Source organism: Carcharodon carcharias, chromosome 1, assembly GCF_017639515.1.
Source record: "Carcharodon carcharias isolate sCarCar2 chromosome 1, sCarCar2.pri, whole genome shotgun sequence".
Taxonomy (NCBI): Eukaryota; Metazoa; Chordata; class Chondrichthyes; order Lamniformes; family Lamnidae; genus Carcharodon; species Carcharodon carcharias.
In genome coordinates this window covers 207,841,441-207,859,778 of record NC_054467.1, presented here as the reverse complement: position 1 = coordinate 207,859,778, position 18,338 = coordinate 207,841,441, and positions in this window count along the sequence as shown.

Below are 18,338 nucleotides of genomic sequence, written 5' to 3'. Positions count from 1 at the left end.
CCGCCATAGGCAGGTACATAGACTTGCGGTGGGACCGGAATATCCCGGCGGTGAGCGGTGCAGAAAATCCTGCCCATAGTAATATTTGCAACACAGAAGGAGGCTATCGTGTCTGTGCTGGTTGAAAAAAAAACTATCCTGTCTAATCCCACCTTCCAGCTCTTGAACCTTAGCAACAAAGGACCAGCTAAAACATTTCAGTAACGGTTGGTTGAGAGATAAATGCTGGTCAGGAGAGTGCCGGAATTTCCAGCTGTTCTTCAAATGCTGCTACTGGATCTTTTACATGCACCTAAAAGGGCAGTTGTGACCTGGGTTTAACATCTCATTCGAAAGGTGACATCTCAGGCAGTACAAAGCTACCTCTCAGTACTGCATTAGATTGTCAGTTGAGATTACATTTTCGTCATGAAGTGTAGTTTGAGTCAATGATCTTCAGACTTAGAAGTGAAAGGTTGACCACCTAGTCAAGCTTGACACCTCCGTTCATTGTTCCATGTTTCATCTAGTGAAGGAAAGCCTAGATGTAACAAGGATGTGTATAAGTGGCAAAGCAGTTTCGTCTAGGTTTTTGTTTTCCTCTTGTTCTGTCAATAATCTGTAGGTAGTTCATCTTTAAATTCCATCATTCAGTTTCTCTAATCTGCCAAGGTAAGATTTGCATATCTGGCAAGAACAGGAATAGCATGGTCAAACTGTGTCAAACAATATCTAGTGAACTGAAGGAATTTACACCTTAAAATGATGACTTGTCCTTATTCATTAATGGAGTCTCACTAGTACGTAGGCTCTTCCTTTTAACAGAATATATTTTGCCTGCAAGCTTTTGAAGACTGTTTTACATGTTTCCCATTTACATTGTCGCTTGCCAATATTGTTGCCCATTGTATTTTCCAAGTTCTATTCTCAGTTCCTGAAAATTAGCTATTCTCCAATCTTTTAATCTAGTTTTCACCAAATTTACATTCACTTTCCCCAAAGGTAATAAAGCAAAATCTGTGAGATTGAACATTCCTCTAGTCTCAACAACTTTACACTGGTAGGTTCCCCATTCATAGGAAATGTTCTTTAAAATAGGAAGCATTAAATGGCATGGAGTATTTGATCAACTCAGTCTGTGCTTTCCCTTCAGTTATGTTCTCAAAAATATTTATCCAATTCGTTTTTGAAGAAGCAAAGAAGGATATTGAGAGAGACAAGTGGAGGTGGGGGGGGGAGGTTGTGGTTGTAGGGACAAACAAGCAGTGATAGAAGCAGATCATCAAAAGATGTCAACAACAATAGAACAAAAGAACACATAGGTGTTAAAGTTGGTGATATTATCTAAATGAATGTGCTAATCCGTTTAGATAATATCACCAACTTAAACACCTATGTGTTCTTTTGTTCTATTGTTGTTGACATCTTTTGATGATCTGCTTCTATCACTGCTTGTTTGTCCCTACAACCACAACCCCCCCCTCCACTTCTCTCTCTCTCTCTCTCCGCACCCCCCCCCCCCCACACACCTTAAACCAGCTTATATTTCAACTCTTTCTTGGACTCGAACTCAAGTTCTGTCGAAGGGTCATGAGGACTCGAAATGTCAACTCTTTCTCAAGTTCTGTCGAAGGGTCATGAGGACTCGAAATGTCAACTCTTTTCTTCTCCGCCGATGCTGCCAGACCTGCTGAGTTTTTCAAGGTAATTCTGTTTTTGTTTTGGATTTCCAGCATCCGCAGTTTTTTTGTTTTTATCTAAAGAAGGATATTGATGGTTGCTGAAAGCTAACCATTTCAGCCCACAAACATCTCGACAAGAGTTCCTCAATGTGTATTGTTACAATCTCAGCTGATGTTAATATTGGACAAGTCAGATCCCAGAGTAAAACATGGCTTGATAGCTCCTAACTTTGTTTTTTTTAAGAAACCATGGAGGAATGCTACTGAACAAGGTCACAAGAGTCCGCTGATGAACCTTTAACATAAAGAATAAAGCATATATTAAACAAGAAAATGAACTATATTACACCAGACAGAAAGGTTGGAAAGATCTCAATACAAACACAAAAAATGATTCAAACTCACACTATTCCTTTTACCCCAGCTATACCTTTACAAACACACACAAATTCAGAAAGATAAAGCAATTTACTATATACCTTTATACTTTAATATTGAGGGTAAGTATGAGGTACATGTGAACTAACAAGTAAACCATGGTCAGACACACCACACTCCAAAGTAAATGATAAATGCGACCAAAGCAAATTCCATGGATTTCTCAACGACCCACCCAGGCGTTTGTCACATTTTGAGTGAACCAATCTCACAGAATCTTCACAGTTCTCTCATTGACTCAGAGCCTATTGCTCCGATTCTTTCTTTTAACTTGACTCCTGAGACCTCTTTGTGTTCCCTGTCTTTGTCCCTGCCTGGCACTTTATTTTGGGACCTCGTTCTAATCCCTAGCTTTGTCCCTGCCCGGAACTTTCTTCTAGGACCTCTCATTCTCCTTCTCCCTGTATCCTGCTCCCTGGGACACCTTCTCTGGAATGGCACTCCGGTTCCAGGTCACCTGACCTGTATACATATATTCAAACATACAAATTAGGAGCAGGAGTAGGCCACTCAGCCCCTCGAGCCTTCTCTACCATTCAGTAAGACCGTGGCTGATCTGATTGTAACCTCAACCCCAAATTCCTGCCCATCCCTGATAACCTTTCACCATTGTTAATCAAGAATCTATTTAGCTTTGCCTTAGAAATATTCAAAACTCTGTTTCCACTGCCTTTTGAGGAAGAGAGTTCAAAAGATTCACTACCCTCGGAGAGAGAAAAATTCTCCTAATCTCTGTCTTAGATGAGCGACCCCTTATTTTTAAACATTGACCACTAGTTCTAGATTCTCCCACAAGAGGAAACATTCTCTCCATATCCACCCTGTCAAGACCCCTCAGGATCTTAAAAGGTTTCAATCAAGTTGCCTCTTACTCTTCTAAATTCCAGTGGATACAAGCCTAATCTGTCCAACCTTTCCTCATAAGACAACCCACCTATTCCTGGTATTAGTCAAGTAAACCTTCTCTGAACTGCTTCTAACACATTTACATCTTTCCTTAAATAAGGAGACTAGTACTGTACACAAAACTCCAGTGCCCAGTACAACTGAAGGATAATCTCCCTACTTTTGTAATCAATTCCCCTCACAATAAATGATAACATTCTATTAGCTTTCCTAATTACCTGCTGTACCTGCATACTAGCCTTTTTATGATTCATGTACCTGGACACCCAGATCCTTCTGAATCTCAGAGATCTGCAATCTCTCACCATTTAGATACTGTGCTTTTCTGTTATTCTTCCTGCCACGCTGAACGATTTCACATTTGCTCACATTATTCTCTATTTTCCAGATCTCTGCCCATTCACTCAACCTGTCTATGCCACTTTGGAGCCTCCTTATGTCTCTTCACAATTTACTTTCCTACCTATCTTTGTGTCATCAGCAAATTTTGGTCCCTTCATCCAAGTCGTTCATATAAATTGTAAAAAGTGGAGGCCTCAGCACTGATCCCTGTGCCACCGTCACACCCTGCTAATCAGAAAAATTTATGCCAATTCTCTGTTCCTTATTAGCTAGCCAATCTTCCATCCATTGCAATATGTTACCCCATAGACTGTGAGCTTTAATTTTCCGCAATGACCTTTGATGTGACACTTCATCAATTGCCTTCTGGAAATCTAAGTAGAGTGCATCCACCAGTTCCCCTTTATTCACAGCATACGTGACTCCTTCAGAGAACTCCAGTAAATTGTGTAAGCATAAGTTCCCTTTCACAAAACCATGATTGCCTTGATTTTTTCTAAGTGCCCTGCTATAACATCTTTAATAATAGCTTCTGACATTTGAATAAAGGAGTTACATTTGCTATTTTCCAATCTAATGGAACCTTCCCTGCATCTAGGGAATTTTGGAAAATTAAAACCAATGCATCACTACCTCACTATTCACTTCTTTCAAGGCCTTAGGGTGAAATCCATCCGGACCTGGGATTTGTCAGCCCGCAGCCCCAACAATTTATTCAAAACCATTTCCTTGGTGAGTGTAATTTTTCCGAGTTCCTCCCTCCCTCCCATTTCCTGATGTACAGATATTTCCGGGATGTTACTTGTATCCTCTATGGTGAAGACCGAAGCAAAAAACCTGTTTAATTTGTCTGCCACCTCCCTACTTTCCATTATCAATTCTCCAGACGCACTCCCTATAGGACCAACACTCACTTTGTTAACTCTTTTCTTATTTAAATATCTACAGAAACTCTTACTATCCGTCTTTATATTACTAGCTAGCCTTCCCTCATAATCTAAATTTTCCCTCCTTATTAATCTTTTTGCCATTCTTTGCTGTTCTTTATATTCTTTCCAATCTTCTGACCTGCCAGCCGTCTTTGTATAATTAAATGCTTTTTCTTTAAGTTTGATGCTGTCTTTAACTTTTTTAAGTTAACCACGGATGGTGGGCCCTCTCCGTGGAAATGTTCTTTCTCATTGGAATATATCTATACTGTGTATTCTGAAATATCCCTTTAAATGTCTGCCACTGAACCTCTATTGACCAATCCCTTAACCTCATTTGCCAGTTCACTTTAGCTAGCTCTGTTTTCATGCCCTCATAATTGCCTTTTTTAAAGTTTAAAATACTAGTCTTGGATGCACACTTTTCTCCCTCAAAATGAATGTAAAATTTAATCATATTTTGATTGCTGCTACCTCAGGGTGCCTTCACTAGGTTATTAATTAATCCTATCTCGTTACTCAAAACCAGGTCTAGTATAGCCTACTCTCTGGTTGGATGCTGAATGTGCTGTTCTAAGAAGCTATCCAAAAAACATTCTGGGAAAATTCCCCCCGGGGGGGGTAAGTGCAGGGGCGGGCGCGGAAGGGCGCACCTCCGATCGACACCCCCGATCTGGGGTGTGCCGCCATTTTACGTGGGCGGGCCAATTAAGGCCTGTCCAGCATGACGTCTGCTCGGAAGCGCTATGCGTTCCTTGTGTGGGCAGGAGTGATTCCCTCAGCCGGGTATGCGCTCTTTCACGAATGCGCATGAAAGGGTGCACAGATCTCTCTGAGGCTAAGTGCTGCCTCAGGGAGATTAGCTCGAAATTAAAATTTGTAATACAAATGATAAAAAAAAATTTCCCTGACATGTCCCTGTCACATGAGTTGGGACGTGTCCATAAATTTTATTGAAACCTTTAATAAAAATTTAAATACCCTCATGAAACCTCATCCCGCCCTTGGATGAGGTTTCATGCTTTTTCGGAAGCCCACCAGGGCTCCCGGACTTCCTGCCAACCTTAAGGTTGGACTGGCAGATCCAAAATGACCTTAATTAGTTTTTCAATGGCCTCAATAAGCCGTTGACAGGTTGGCAGGCGTGCAGCTGACTCAGCTGCGCCCCTGCTGATCTGAAAATGGAAATGACACGGAGTGAGGTCGGGAGTTCCACCCGATGTCAACCCATGTCGGCGAACGGGCCCCACCCCTGCTCGCCAACAGGAAGATCCTGCCGTCTATGAACTCCTCAACTACATTACCTTTGCCCTTATGATTTTTCCATCTATCTGTGAATTAAAATCCCCCATGATTATTGCTATATCTTTCTGACAAGGTCCCATTATCTCTTCTTTTATACTCTGTCCTACTGTGTAGTTATAATTAGGGGGCCTGTACACCACTCCCACAAGTGACTTCTTGCCTTTGTCATTTCTCATCTTAACCCAAGCTGCTTCTACAACCTGGTTTCCTGAACTTAGGTCATCCCTCTCTAATGTGCTAATACCATCATTGATTGACAGAGCCACCCCTCCACTTTTTCCCAACTTCCTGCCTTTCCTAAATGCCATGTACCCTTCAATATTCAGGTCCTAATCTATGTCATCCTTGTAGCCATGTCTCTGTAATGGCTATCAGATCGTGCTAATTTATTTCTATTTGCACTATCACTTCAAATATTTTATTTCGAATGCTACGTGTGTTTAGATTCAGAGCCTTTAGTTTCCTCTGTTTATTTTTTGTAGCATCTAGCCTTATCTGCTGATTTACTCTTAGATTTGTACTCTTTGTCCCTTCCTGTCACAGTCTGTTTATCATTTCCAATATTAATACCTGTCTGTCTTGTCCTGTCTCTACTCTTTGGTTTACCATATCTTCCCAAATTTGATCCCTTTCCCTCATTATTCAGTTTAAAAACATAGAAACATAGAAACTAGGAGCAGGAGTGGGCCATTCGGCCCTTCAAGCCTGCTCCGCCATTCATTATGATCATGGCTGATCATCCAACTCAATAGCCTGCTCCCACTTTCTCCACATCCCCTTTGATCCTTTTCACCCCAAGAGCTATATCTAACTCCTTCTTGAAAACATACAATGTTTTGGCCTCAACTACTTTCTGTGATAGTGAATTCCATTGGCTCACTGCTCTCTGGGTGAAGAAATGGACTACCCCGTATCCTCAGACTGTGAACCCTGCTTCTGGACTCACCCACCATCGGGAACATCCTTCCTGCATCTACCCTGTCTAGTTCTGTTAGAATTTTATGGGTTTCTATGAGAATCCCCCTTCATTCTTCTGAACTCCAGCGAATATAATCCTAAGCGGCACAATCTCCCCTCATATGTCAGTCCCGCCATCCCAGGAGTCAGTCTGGTAAACCTTCGCTGCACTCCCTCTATAGCAAGAACATCCTTCCTCAGATAAGGAGACCAAAACTGCACACAATATTCCAAGTCTGGTCTCACCAAGGTCCTGTATAATTGCAGCAAGACATCCCTGTTCCTGTACTCGAATCCTCTGGCTATGAAGGCCAACATACCATTTGCCTCCTTTACCACCTGCTGCACCTGCATGCTTACCTTCAGCGACTGGTGTACAAGGACACACAGGTCTCATTGCACATTCCCCTCTCTCAATTTATAGCCATTCAGATAATAAGCTGCCTTCCCGTTTTTGCTACCAAAGTGGATAACCTCACATTTATCCACATTATACTGCACATTAAACCACAGTAAACCTCTCTACTTCCCTGTTTAAGCAGCTCGCGAGGATACCAGCCCCAGCACAGTTCAGGCGTAGACTGTTCTGACGGTACAGATCCCCTTTTCCCCAATACTGGTGCCAGTGCCCCGTGAACTGGAACCCACTTCTCCCACTTCAGTCTTTGAGCTTTGCATTCATTTCTCTAATCTTATTTGTCCTATGCCAATTTGCATATGGCTCAAGTAATAATCCAAAAATTATTACCTTTGAGGTTCTGCTTCTTAATTTGGTGCCTAGCTCCTCATATTGACTAAGCAGGGTCTCCTTCATCATACTGCTTATGTCATTGGTACCTACGTGGACCATGACAGCTGGATCCACCCCCTCCCAATGCATGTTCCTCTCCCACCCTGAGCAGATGTCCCAAGCCCTGGCACTGAACAGGCAATAAAGCCATCTGGACTCTCGCTCTTTGCTACAGAGAACACTGTCAATCCACCTCACTATACTGCCCCTACTACCACTACATTCCTTTTTACTCTCTCCACTTGAATAGCTTCCTGTACCACGGTGCCATGGTCAGTTTGCTCATCCCCCCTGCAGCCCCTGCTCTTATTCAAACAAGCTGAGAGAACCTCAAACCTGTTGGACAATTGCAGAGGCTCACGCTCTTTCACTTCTGCACTCTCTCTCCTCTTACCTGCCTCACTCGCAGTCACATCCTCCTGTCTTGACCAAATCAGAAGACCCTGTCCTATGTGGTGTGACTGCCTCCTGATATAAAGCATCCAGGTAACTTTCCCCCTCCTTGATGTGTTGCAGAGTCTGCAGCTCAGCCTCCAGCTCAATGACTGTGAGCCGAAGCTCCTCAAGCCACAGGCACTTACTGCAAATGTGTTTTTCCTGGGTCACAATGTTATCCAGGAGCTCCCACAAGCTGCAGCCTTGACACATCACCTGTCCTGCCATCCTTAATATCTTTTAAATAATTACTTAATTATATTAATCACTCATTTATGTTGTTTACTTAAATATTTTGTTAACTTTACCACCAACTTATGTACTATTTTAAACCGTAGGGATAGAATAGAACTTACCCACTTACCAGATACTCATCACAGCTAGATCCTTTCCGTGTAGTAGAGAAAGAACCAATTCCTACGGGGTGAGAAAGATAGAAAAAGGAAACAAACATCTCCTTCCCACATTCACCGAACTCCCTCTCTCACCAAACTCCAAGTCTTCACTTAGTTAGCTTGGCTGCACTCCATTTGCCTTGGCTGCACTAAAGAAACCTGAATTTATGGTAAACTGAACTGGGGCTACGGTAACCTTATTCACTCAGTTAGCTAATTAACTACTCAGCTCCTCCAGCTGAGAGTGAGTTTACCCTGTGTAAACTGCAAGAAAGAAACAACTTAGCCTGCCTACACAGTACTTTCCAGTTACTGCTAATTACAGACTAGATTAGATTTTAAGAGCAAAATTTAATAACAAAATTAACACATAAAACTTCCCCTCTCACCAAACTCTAAATCTTCAGTCAGTTAGCTCAGCTGCACTCCATTGCAGTTTTACGCTGTTTGACTTCCTCTCTTCTGCGCTGGGGCGCAAGGCCAGTTCCCTCCTTGAAGAACTGAAAAAGCGCTAACTGCGTATTTGTGGGCACATCCCAGTTGGCACATGTGCAGCTCCCAGCCTCCAAATGTAAGTCAGTTATCACACCCTTCCCTTTAGAAGCAAGAAAGCTTCAATACAGTGAAGGTTTCTTTCCAAGAATTATCATCACAAATTTCTAACATGTCGCTTATTACATACCATACAAGTAAACTTTTCATTTTGTTTCACAACTACACATTATACAATGACAGATGTTTAACCAAAACAAAAATCAATACATGTAATAAGTATGATTATCATAATTTAAATCTCATGGAACTATCATAACTCAATGCTTGCAGTTCCTTTTGTTCTTATTCCCAGTCTTCAACTTGACAAAGAATGTGTCATTTAAGTCCACAGTCCAAATGTCCTTTTCATTAACTGTAGGTATAATTCCACCCTTAAGCTCATTTTCTGAACTCAAACGTGATAAATTCTCATCTCGAGACAATAAGGTCAAAATGGCATCTTTGTGCACTAACAACTCATTTCTCCTCTGATCAAAATGTCTTTTAGCTATTTCAAGGACGTTATTGAGATGTTTTATATATTGAGATGTTTTACACAGAAGTGATTCATACTCTTGCTTGGTCTGATCTTTGAACATTTTAAGATTTTGTAGGTTCTCCTAATCCCATTCCAAGTGGGTCTTATTTAATTCTCTTCCAGTAACATCAACCATTTTCTCTGGAGTTTTTTGGTTCGTTCCAAACTTCAACTCATTTACATGATTCATGAGTCATATCATTCCACTCCTCTGCAGGTTTTAAATGGTCTTTTACAAACTGTCCACTTGCCTGGATTCTGGCAGCTATCCCCTGTGTGTCGACACAGGCAAGCAGCTGTAAATTAGTGTCTTCAGTTATTGAACCTCCCAGACCATTTTTCAGTTTCAGTCCTTTCTGTTGACAATTCTTAATTCTCAATTCTGCAGGCATTTCAGTTGCCTCTATACTGCCCATTATATCATTCCTCAGAAGAAAATCTACCCCTTAATCTAGGAACACCATAACAATTCCATTTACTAAGTCAGTTCATAAATTTACTTTTCACAAAGGAACAGGTTTATACATTCCATGAATATCTCCTATTAATATCTTTTCCTTCATCAAACTATCTGGAACACAAATTGTATCATCAGCCACGATCAATGACTGATCTGCCCCAGTACCTCTCAAAATTTTAATTTGTTTACTTATTTTATTGGAGGAGTAAGGGAACACTTTTCCCTTTGAGACAAAATATCCAGAACTTCCAGCAGCTTGACTCCCTTCAGTAGTAGTCAAGATAGAATTCTTTTGACTATCTTGAGACATATCCACTTTCTAGTAGGTTCTGAGGGAACAGCTTTTACCTGTACCACTGCTATGGTTTTAAAACCCATTTCCTATTCTGAGGCAGCCTTTTCTGAGGATTCTTTAAGTGTTCCTATTACTGCCGCCAGTTTACCGTTCAGCTTCCAACAATGGGCTTTGAGATGCCCTGTGTTACGGCAATGAAAGCATACTGGTTTAATTTCGCTCCTTTTATTCTCTAAATGATCAATTTTCTTGACTGGAACATCTTCTGCTTTTTTCATAAAGCTGGGCTCTTTCCTGTTCCTCCAGTTTCTCTGTTGATTCCCATATGACTATTTCCCTACAGGTAACTGTCTGAGTGAGAAATCATAGGTATCAGCTGAAACTGCCGCTTCTTGATCTTTGATACTTGATGCTTATTTAAATAAGTCTCAATGGTTACTGGAAATCTTCCATAATCATAATTTCCCCCACGTTCTTAAAATTCTTTTCTAATTTTAGTGATCGAAATCACTGATGCCACAGCATTTCTTTAGACGTCGCTCGGCCAATGCCATCTTGCGCTATTTCACATCCGTTCAGGTTGGGCATGCACCAACCCGTGACATGTAAAATTCTGGCCATTATTGTGCCCTCACACCAGAATCACCTGCACATGTCAAATTTAGTGCCCATGTCGGCGTGACTTCAAAACTGCGTGCTTCAGGACTGCCTTTAAAAAACTTGCACCTGGCGAGCTGAGCTTTGAGTGGTCCTCGGAGGTGAATACACACAACCTTCTGCAGCGCTCGCGAGCATCACGCATAGGAGATCAAGGAAGAGAGGCTGTGCAGTCTGGTGGGGTGTTTGCGGGGAAGACGGGGAGGGTGCACAGACAAATCACTTTTTCCCGACTCGCTTTCAGTGTGGTGCTGGGGCAAGGGCTCCAGTGCCAGTAAGGCCAGGGAGATGGGTGGGCAAGGCAGCACAGGCTGAAGGAAGCAAACCAGCACATACCTGGCATGTGGGGTTTGGGGGTGGGGGCGTGGTGAGGGAAGCGGTCACACGCTTGAAAAAGCTTGTCAGAAGTGAGTATTCTTCTGCACCTGAGACCGTTCAGCTGCGGTTCCATTGACAGGCTGGGATTGGGGCCTTTGAAGCTTTTCTGCCCACCAAGCAATACAAAAGCATTAAAGTGCCTCCAAATGCTCCAGAAACTTTCACCCCTTGGGTGCAGACTGCAAATTAATGTGCATTTTAGGAGTCAACAGAACAATTGGCCGACTGGGTAAATTGTACAATACCCAAGTGAAAGGTGGCCATGGTGCAGTCACTGGTGGAGGCGCTCAGAGCCCCTTGCAATGTCTTTATTAAAGTTTGGACCAATATCCATCATGATTCAAGCTAACAGAGCTGTCTTGCAGTGCGGGTTAGGAGAATGCCTGCGCCTAAACTGAGAGCATAGCATGCAGTCCGAAGCTGACGCTAATCTATCAAGTGAAGTGGGGCGGAGGTGGGTGGAGTTTTGACAGCCATGAAACAAACTACACACTGGTCATCCAAGTGGTGGCCAGCACTCTCCTGCATGTGTGAAGGGGCCTTCAGACTTAACCAAGAGAAGTTCCTAGGACATATATGCTAACTCATATATTTCTCTCTTTGATCTTGCAGGAAGAGAACATCAGGATCATGAATATAAAAACAAAAAAACTGCGGATGCTGGAAATCCAAAACAAAAACAGAATTACCTGGAAAAACTCAGCAGGTCTGGCAGCATCGGCGGAGAGGAAAAGAGTTGACGTTTCGAGTCCTCATGACCCTTCGACAGAACTTGCGTTCGAGTCCAAGAAAGAGTTGAAATATAAGCTGGTTTAAGGTGTGTGTGTGGGGGGCGGAGAGATAGAGAGACAAAGAGTTGGGCGGGGGGGGGGGGTGTGGTTGTAGGGACAAACAAGCAGTGATAGAAGCAGATCATCAAAAGATGTCAACGACAATAGTACAATAGTACACATAGGTGTTAAAATTAAAGTTGGTGTTATTATCTAAACGAATGTGCTAATTAAGAATGGATGGTAGGGCACTCAAGGTATAGCTCTAGTGGGTTGTTTTTTTTTATATAATGGAAATAGGTGGGAAAAGGAAAATCTTTATAACTTATTGGAAAAAAAAGGGAAGGGGGAAACAGAAAGGGGGTGGGGATGGGGGAGGGAGCTTACGACCTAAAGTTGTTGAATTCAATATTCAGTCCGGAAGGCTGTAAAGTCCCTAGTCGGAAGATGAGGTGTTGTTCCTCCAGTTTGCGTTGGGCTTCACTGGAACAATGCAGCAAGCGTACATTATACATTGGAGAGACCAAACGTAAACTGGGCGACCGCTTTGCAGAACACCTGCGGTCTGTCCGCAAGAATGACCCAAACCTCCCTGTCGCTTGCCATTTCAACACTCCACCCTGCTCTCTTGCCCACATGTCTGTCCTTGGCTTGCTGCATTGTTCCAGTGAAGCCCAACGCAAACTGGAGGAACAACACCTCATCTTCCGACTAGGGACTTTACAGCCTTCCGGACTGAATATTGAATTCAACAACTTTAGGTCGTAAGCTCCCTCCCCCATCCCCACCCCCTTTCTGTTTCCCCCTTCCCTTTTTTTTCCAATAAGTTATAAAGATTTTCCTTTTCCCACCTATTTCCATTATATAAAAAAAACAACCCACTAGAGCTATACCTTGAGTGCCCTACCATCCATTCTTAATTAGCACATTCGTTTAGATAATATCACCAACTTTAATTTTAACACCTATGTGTTCTATTGTACTATTGTCGTTGACATCTTTTGATGATCTGCTTCTATCACTGCTTGTTTGTCCCTACAACCACACCACCCCACCACCCCCCCCACCTCTTTGTCTCTCTATCTCTCCGCCCCCCACACACACACCTTAAACCAGCTTATATTTCAACTCTTTCTTGGACTCGAACGCAAGTTCTGTCGAAGGGTCATGAGGACTCGAAACGTCAACTCTTTTCTTCTCCGCCGATGCTGCCAGACCTGCTGAGTTTTTCCAGGTAATTCTGTTTTTGATCAGGATCATGAAGCCTGATGATTTAGCGGTGTGCCTCATGGCTTACAGAGACCAGAGGAGAAGAAGAAGAAGAAGTGAGCGGCAGAGGTGCCCAGCTAGGCAAAAGGAGGAGTACCTCCCTCAAGATGCGCACACAGCTGCAGATCCACAGCGAGCCGTCGCTTGTAGGTGCCTCGCTAGGCCTAAAGTCTATGGATAGCACCTGTCATTCCTTCAGATGACTGAAAACCAGTGTCGCCATAGACTGCTCATGTCTAGGGAACTGGTTGGTCACTTATGCCACCTGCTGCAGTTTTGGTGCCACTGGGACATGGAGGGCAGTGGCCATGATAGCAACCGTTGCACTCAATTTTTATGTCAGTGGCTCCTTCCAAGGCTCCACAGGTGACCTGAGCAGGATCCCACAAGCCTCCACCCACCATCGGGACACCATCTGCAAGAAGGCACAGAACTTTGTGCATTTCGTCTGGGACCAGGAAAGCCAGGAAGCAAGAAGGCTGGAATTTGCGCAGAACTCAGATTTTTCACAGGTGGAGGATGCACTCATGGTACTTAGATCTCCGTGGCAACAAGCAGGCCACTATGTCAACCGCAAGGGCAACTTCCAGGGCCCAGAGAGGCTGCAGAGTTGGCTTATCGGGAACAAGGTCTACCCACAGAAAACGTGACTGATGACGTCTATGCGGCAGCCTCAAACTTCAGCTGAGCAACGATACAATGGGGCTCGTGCTGCAACCCAGACTTTGGTGGAGCAAACGATAGGCCTCTTGAAAATGAGGTTCTGGTGCCTCGACAGTCCAGTGGAGCACTGCAAAACAATCCCCAGAGGGTGTCATGCATTATTGCCACTTGCTGTGTGCTGCACAACCTAGTGCTGCAACAGGGGAGGGGAGGTGGGGGGTGGACCTGGCTGAGGAGGAGATGGAGGAGCTGCATGTATCCTCTGATGAGGAGGACATCAAAGGGGACGACAGTGATGAGGTCCTCGAAGGCGAGGATGCCAGCAATGAGGCCATTGTGCTGGCCAGGTGAAGCTGGCGTGCTTGGGAGGCCCTCATAGCTATTAGATTCATGGAGGATGATGACGACATGCAGTGAGGACAGTCCTGACATCCTCACCTTGCATCCCTGAACGTTTGACTACCGTGTTCTTGAGAGTTTATTTACATTTGTGAACATTATGTACAAGTGATTAACACCCATGCCCAGGCTGTGCAGTACTGGGTTTGTAACCCAGAGATCAAGAGTTCAAATCTCACAATGGCAAACGACGAAACAATGTAACTTCATCTGAAACAGATGGAAATAGGTTTGTACTCAAAAGAGTTACATCTTCGTCCCTGGAGAGGGAGTACAAAGTGTCTGCTGGCATCGTTGAGGCATCCCATGCTTGGTGGGCACCATGGGGACTGGGGTGTTTTATCAACTCCCTTAATCACATTTTGATTCATTGTTGGTAAGTTTCCTTTAAATTTTGTATTTTATTTTTGCAGTTTCCCTTTAAGGGGCTGCCTTTTAATTTTTCCCTTGATTTGTTAATTTAGTTTATTTGGTTGACTCAAAAGAGTTACATCTTAACTTTCGTAACCCTGCCGCTATGTCTTGGTGCTCCCCGATATCCACAGCAAAGGTGGAGGCAGCCTGCTGACTGTGACGGCCTGTGGTGACTTTGGCGTGTGTCCTCTGAAGGGCCAAGACTTGGAGGGCCCCATACTTTTTGGGGTGTCCTGCTATGAGACAGCTACACCCTCCTTGGTTTATGGAGCTGGAGCTGTGGGAAGTCATAGGAAGAGGGGATTTGGAGCAGCCAGACATTCCCAGAGTCACCTGGTGGATGGTCCCGGTGTGTTGAGTTGCTGGTCCTCCTCCCTATGGGTTCCTGACAGCCCCTGTCTGACACCTTGAGGAGAAGTGGAAGCTGGAGTGAGATTGAGCTGCCCTGCACCTCTCTCACGTTGACACTGTTGGAGGCCAACTACAGAGTTAGCGATGGAGCTCTGTCCATGCAGCAGTGCAGGACCAATGTTCTGGACCAACGTCTCCATGGCGGCCAGCATCCTGCCAGTGTTAACCTTGGTGCATTGGCATACCAGCACTACCACCTTGAACTGAAAGCAGACAGACTCCTGCATCATCCCTTGCAATTTAAGGAGTGCACCAGACGTCCCTTCCTGATGTTCCTGTGATTGGCTTTGCAGCTCCATCAACTGATTGAGAACTGAGTCAAGAGGCTCATCGTCTGACTCAGACTCAGCATATTCCTTGCTTCCAGCAGTCCTCTGAATGCCAGTGACCTCGTATGTCCCTGCCTCCATCTGCTGTGGAACAGATTGTGTGCTGTGTTCACCAGATTCTGACCCTGAGGCTGCTCTACATCTAGCTCCCACGGGGGGGGTGTGTCGCTGTGGTAGTGGAGAATGTGGGTGAGCGCCATGATGGGTCTTCAATGACGCTGCCCTCAGGGACCTTATCTGAAGTGGTCTCAGCACTGAGGTCAGGGTCAAAGTTACCTGAGGGTGATGTGTCAGATGTGTCGGGGACAGAAAATGGAGATTATTAGTGCTTAGCAGCCACATTGAACAGAGAACAGTGGACTCAGAGTAGTATTGAGAGAGGGATGAGGTGGTGCAGATTCTTACGTGGATATTGATCCGTGATATCACTGTCATCGCAGGAATGGTCGACATCTGCTCCAGTCAGCTCCAATGAGGGACTCTCGAATGGAGTGAGGACATTGGTGGCCAGCACTCCACTCAGAGTCTGGGACCTCTCCCGTTGATTATGCATGATATTGTCCTGCATAAAGACAGATGGAGAGAGTGTAAGCAAGATGCATGCCAAGCCAAATGAGAAGGATGCCAGGCATGTGTGTGTATGCCGAGTGAAGCCATGGACGGGATAAGGAGGCAGTCTCCAGAGGACATGAGGCCAGTTGGAGATGTGAGCGTGTGTGTGAGAGATAAGTGGTAATGTCCCTTGAGCTGGTAGTGAGTGAGGTGCCAGTGAATGTGTGACGGACTTGTGGATGGGTGAGTTGCGAGTGATGAGATGGCTGCCTTACCCTGGCAGCATGGATGAGATGATTCATCCATTTTCTGCACTGGATGGCTGACCTCTTGTGTGCAGCTGAAAACAAAAAAACTGCGCATGCTGGAAATCCAAAACAAAAACAGAATTACCTGGAAAAACTCAGCAGGTCTGGCAGCATCGGCAGAGAAGAAAAGAGTTGATGTTTCGAGTCCCCATGACCCTTCAACAGAACTGAGTGAATCTAAGGAGAGGGGTGAAATATAAGCTGGTTTAAGGTGTGGGGTGGGGGGTTGGGTGGGGGGAGAGAAGTTTGGGGGGTTGTGGTTGTAGGGACAAGCAAGCAGTGATAGGAGCAGATAATCAAAAGATGTCACAGACAAAAGAACAAAAGAACACAGAGGCATTGAAGGTGGTGATATTATCTAAACAAATGTGCTAATTAAGAATGGATGGTAGGGCGCTCAAGATACAGCTCTAGTGGGGGTGGGATGGAAAGGCTAGCAGGGCATAAAAGATTTAAAAATAATGGAAATAGGTGGGAAAAGAAAAATCTATATAAATTATTGGAAAAAACAAAAGGAAGGGGGAAGAATCAGAAAGGGGGTGGGGATGGAATATTGAATTCAACAACTTTAGATCTTGAACTCCCTCCTCCAGGCTACAAGCATTGAGAAGTGTGAGCATGGCTGTAGTTTGAATATGGATCTTCAGGGCTTCCCTCAAGGCCACCTAGTGTCAAGTCTGCTCCTCAAAGTTCTCTCCTTAACTCAGAGCCTATTGCTATGCTCCTTTCTTTTAACTTGACTTCTGGGACCTCTTTGCGATTCCTGCCTTTGTCCTTGCCTGAAACTTTCTTCTGGGACCCTGTCCCCCTCTCCATGTCCTACTCCCTGGGGCACCTTCGCTAGAATGGCGCTTTGATTCCAGGTGAACAGACCTGCAGTTTTGCGTCGTTTGACTTCCTGTCTTCTGCGCAGGCACACAGGGCTGGTTCCCAACCTGAAGAACGGAAAAAACGCTAACTGAACACATGCGGCCACTTCCCAGCTGACGCATGCTCAGAACTTCTGGGAACTGGAGTTTCCGGCCTCCAAAGTTAAGTATTTGCATTTATCACAGTATCTTCAGCACAAAGATCTTCAACTATTTCATCAATGGTCTTCCTCTATCATAAGATCATGATGATGCTCTTTGCTAATTATTCCATTATGTTCAGCTCCATTCTCAACTTCTGTGATAACAATTCACAGAATCACAGAGTGCAGAAGGGGCCCTTCGGCCTATTGAGTCTGCACCGACATGTGGGAAACACCTGACCTACTTACCTAATCTCATTTACCAGCACTTGGGACCATAGCCTTGAATGTTATGATGTGCTAAGTGCTCATCCAGGTACTTTTTAAAGAATATGAGGCAACCCGCCTCCACCACCCTGCCAGGCAGCGCATTCCAGACCATCACCACCCTCGGGTAAAAAGGTTTTTCCTCACATCCCCCCTAAACCTCCTGCCCCTCACCTTGAACTTATGCCCCCTCGTGATTGACCCTCCAACTAAGGGGAACAGCTGCTCCCTATCCACCCTGTCCATGCCCCTCATAATCTTCTACACCTCGATCAGGTTGCCCCTCAGTCTTCTCTGCTCCAACGAAAATAACCCAAGTCTATCCAACCTCTGTTCATAACTTAAATGTTTCATCCCAGGCAATATCCTGGTGAATCTCCTCTGCAGCCCCTCCAGTGCAATCACATCCTTCCTATAATGTGGCGACCAGAACTGCACACAATACTCCAGCTGTGGCCTCACCAAGGTTCTATACAACTCCAACATGACCTCCCTACTTTTGTAATCTATGCCTTGATTGATAAAGGCAAGTGTCTCATATGCCTTTTTTACCACCCCACTAACATGCCCCTCCACCTTCAGAGATCTATGGACACACATGCCAAGGTCCTTTTGTTTCTCAGAACTTCCTAGTGTCATGCCATTCATTGAATACTTCCTTGTCAAATTACTCCTTCCAAATTGTATCACTTCACACTTTTCAGGGTTAAATTCCATCTGCCACTTATCTGCCCATTTGACCATCCCATCTATATCTTTCTGTAGCCCAAGACACTCAATCTCACTGTTAACCACCCGGCCAATCTTTTTGTCATCCTCAAAGTTACTAATCCTACCCCCCACATAGTCATCTATGTCGTTGATATAAATGACGAATAATAGGGGACCCAGCACAGTGGTACCCCACTGGACAACTGGCTTCCA